This window comes from Triticum aestivum, chromosome 5D (assembly GCF_018294505.1).
Source record: "Triticum aestivum cultivar Chinese Spring chromosome 5D, IWGSC CS RefSeq v2.1, whole genome shotgun sequence".
Classification (NCBI taxonomy): Eukaryota; Viridiplantae; Streptophyta; class Magnoliopsida; order Poales; family Poaceae; genus Triticum; species Triticum aestivum.
The window spans coordinates 238,579,836-238,584,021 of record NC_057808.1 but is presented as its reverse complement, the minus strand read 5'-3'; positions in this window follow the sequence as shown (position 1 = coordinate 238,584,021).

Sequence of the window (4,186 nt, the reverse complement as noted above, 5' to 3'; positions counted from 1 at the left end):
GGCCGCTGCATCAACCTGTTCTTGACCAGATAAACTGCGACGCACCTCCGCTGCCCCGCAGCATCAGTAAGTACTCTTCTTTCCAAATATCAGATCTGCATTAGGGTTCCGCTGTTCATCGGTGTTCTTCATTGTTCGTCCTTTTTCTCTCCTAGATCTCATAGCTTGATCTAAAACTGATAGTAAAGGTGATCGGTAATAGTTCAGCGCCCCTAGTCACCCTTAGAAACCACTTTTCACTGCATGAGATCCCGTCCGAGCATACGCGTTCTTCTGCTGTCGCGACCTTTAGGTTTAAAATTTATCCCCTTTTGTAGGACTGCGGTAGATCCAAAATTATAACATCAATCTGTGAAATCTGTTTGTGCAACACTTAGGAATTTTTCAGATCTGTGTCTTCCACACCACTGTAGGCGGTTTAACCTTTAAAACATGACAACTCGCCACGTACCATTAGCCCTCTTTTAAACCGCCAATCTGCTTGAAGTATTAAAATCCGGTTTGATATATACAGATATTTCAATGTCATCTTCTTCCATCGTTGCACCGGTTTATAAATACCAGTCATGAATTTTAAACCGGATATTAATCTTTTTCCCAGCTTCCACCGAAATGACCAAACAGTTTTACTCTTGCAATTGGGTTCCTTCCCGAGTTACGGAGGGACAACTGAATGGGTGTGTTGCAACTGGCGCTTTAGCAAGCAAGAACATCATTCATTGGCGAGTCCCCGGTCCAGAAAATCCTCCTGAACCCCAGGATGGAGAAGTTGTTGTGTTTGCTGACCACCTGGGTCGAGGGTTTACCCCTCCCGGATCAAAATTCTTTCGTGACGTGCTCGCCAGCTTTCAGATCCGCCCTCAAGACATCGGACCAAACTCAGTGTCCAATATTTGCAACTGGCAAGTATTTTGTGAAGTATATCTGCAAGAAGAGCCTACTGTCGAGCTGTTCCGGGATTTCTTTTATCTGAACCACCGTACTGAGTTCACTGACGGACCCAACACTAAACTGGTCGGTGTTTCAATTCAAAAGAGAAAGGATGTTGATTTCCCTCACGCCAAGCTTCCCAGTCATCCCAAGGACTGGAATCAGACTTGGTTTTATTGCCGGAATACGGCTCCGGACAATGAAAATCCCTTGCCAGGTTATCGCCCACACCGGCTTACAAAAACTCATCCCTTTCCTCAACGACTGACTGCTCAGGAACGAGCAAAATATGCCCCTCAGCTGTCAAAACTCAGAGCCTTTGCTGCAAACGGACTGACTGGCGTGGACTTTGTTCGATGCTGGGTTTCATGGAGCGTTTTGCCTTTAAGCCGGCGCCCCGGTTTAATGTGCGAATACACAGGGGACCTAAAGGACCCTCAGCGTCATATTGATATCCAACTTACTGATGATGAGGTCACCGAAGCTGTCAAGAAAATGCTTGATGAGCCGATAGATGTATGCAGCAAAACCGGGCTCAGTCCTTTCTATGCTGCCAACAAACCACCAAAGGTAGAAATTACCACCTTTCTATCTTAACCCATCCTTTATTAAGTTTTTCTTTGATAACTTACTGTCCGTCTATGCAGGCTGATGATCCGTTCTGGAAAAGGAAATCTCAGGATAAACCGGCAAGAGCTCCTCGCATCAAAAGCAAAGCAACAAAGAGACCTCCAAAGAGAAAAACCGCCGAGTCCTCTGTCCAGCCAGCCGAAGAGGAACTTGATGATCTGGATTCAGAGGTAGAACTTGACTCTCCTGGTTCTTTTTTCATACACCTCATTGACAGTGATTATTATCAGGATGATGCGGAGGCTAGCCATGCTGGCGAGGTAGAGGTAATCCATCTTTCCTCCGACTCAAATCCTGTAAAATTTTCATCCCCTCTTGCTTATTTGGATCCACACTTTCTTTTGAAGACACAACAACATGAAAGTCACCGTACAACTCGGCATAGCGGCCAATTGGTGACTTCCTCCGGTTTACCAAACACTCCGGTTCGTAAACGTCGTCAAGAGGTTTCTTATATTCCTGACACACTTTATCCTAAGACAGGTTACTTCCGATATCCTCTTAATCCGTCTGACTCAAATCACCAGGGAACTTCCCATTCATCGTCCGGCAAGTCATCAGCCACTAAACTTCCTCCCCTTAAAACTGTTCCTGGGTAAGCATTTTTCACTTTAACCTTTTTTGCCATTCATTATTTGTTATTATACTGACTTTGTGCCTGTTTCTCCCAGTGCCAAAGCCAGGCTCAGCAAAAAGGCTAAGCTGAATAAGACAACCGGTGATAAAACGGTCACTGAACCGGAGAAAGCCCAAGAGGCTGTTGACCTGGATGCTAACACCGTCCTTGATGATCCGATACCTCAGGCTCCGGACTCTTTTGTGGAACCGACGGAAGCAAACCCGACGGGCCAGCCTACTGATCCACCAAATCCATCTGCCAATCCACCAAGCCCAGCAAAATCGTCTGATAGACCGAAGCCCAGCCAAGACTACAGATGACGATGTTCTTGTAACTGGAATCGGCTTCACTTCCCCTGGCCATCCTGTTGCTTTATCAAAGCATAGTGCCAAAGAAGAATTTGCCGCTATGGACAAAGGCAAATGGAAATCTGATTTATCAAGCTATGCCCATCTCAACGCTCAAGACCTTCATTCTGGTTTCTTGAACCGTCTGTACACAAGCCGTGATTATGAAGCCGGCTTAGTGGGTCTGATGAGGGATCGTTATGAGGTAAATATCACTTTCTTGTACATACATTTTTATTCCTTATAACTATCTTAGAATATCAACTCCATTAGCCCCCAAGGGCAGGTTCATAAATATGTTGGGAACCGGGTCTTTGTAATCAATTGTATTAACTTTGCCGGGGTAGCCCCCATGGACTGGCTTATATCTTTAGAATGAACCGGTACATCTCTTGTCATACTGTTTCCACAACTTGTGATTATGGCAGTCCATCTTTAGTCTTGAGCAAATATGCATTAGCCCCCAAGTGTCAAGTAGATAACTTGTTATGTGCTTGGGACTTAAATTGACAGTGGATAAAAAGCAATCCGCATTAGCCCCCAAGTGCCAAGTGTATAACTTGTTATGGACTTGGGACTTCAAAGATGTATTATCAACTCATTAACTATCTCTTTCAGGCTGAGCTGATCAAAAAAGACTCTCAAATCACCGATCTTCAGGAAAACATCAAGTCCCAGCAAGCAGAGACTTCCAAGGTTAAAGGCAAGCTGACCACCGCTTTAAAAACCATGGAACAATTGAAGGAGTACTTTAAGGGTGAACGTTCAGACTGGGAAACTGAAAAATCAACTTTGGTAAAGCGGGCAGAAGACGCTGAAAACGCCCTTAAACCGGTAACAGAAGAACTGGGCAGCTTGAAACAGCAGATCAATGCCATGACCTCTGCCATCTTTGGTAAAGACTTCTTCATAAATTGTTTAACAATTGGCGGTTATGAAATATCCGGTTTAACAATAGGTTGACCCTTTGCAGGTAGCCGTATTACTCATCTTGGCACAGACATGTGCAAAAAGTTGAAGGCTGCCTATACCTTGGTGGAGCAATTATATGCCAGCGCTCAACGAGCCATCTGCACAGCTTCAAATAATAAACCACCCCCAACATTAATCAAGGACACACTGGAGAAGTTATCCATGATGCCTGTCTGGATTGAAGAATTGAAGAAATCAGCTGCTAGGGCCGGTGCTCTCACCGCATTGACTCAGGCCAAGGCCTGGATATCTGATCTTAATCCGGAGGGCATTGGGAATGGTTATCCAAGCCAAAAGGAGGACGGGTCACAATTTGATAATGACGATCTCATGGCTATCAATCGAGAAATGCGTCCACTGGCAAGCAAGTTGACTGAAGACACTGACTTGTTGTTTTATCAGAACTCTTATGATGCCAGCGGCAAACGGATAAATGCACCAACTTATGACGTGGAAAATCTGATCCCGCCAAACCGTAAGCATACTTACGCTCCTGATGTTGACCCGTCCAACCTTATACACGATGAAGCTATCTTCCAGGCCTTAACCGGGATTGATTGGACAACTGTTGACTTCCAGCCCCTGGGTGAAGAGAGGGAGGCTGAACCGACGCAGGATGATCCGGAACCTTCACATCAATCTGAGGAATAGCCATAATCCAGAAGCCGGTTTATCGTCTGCCCACTGT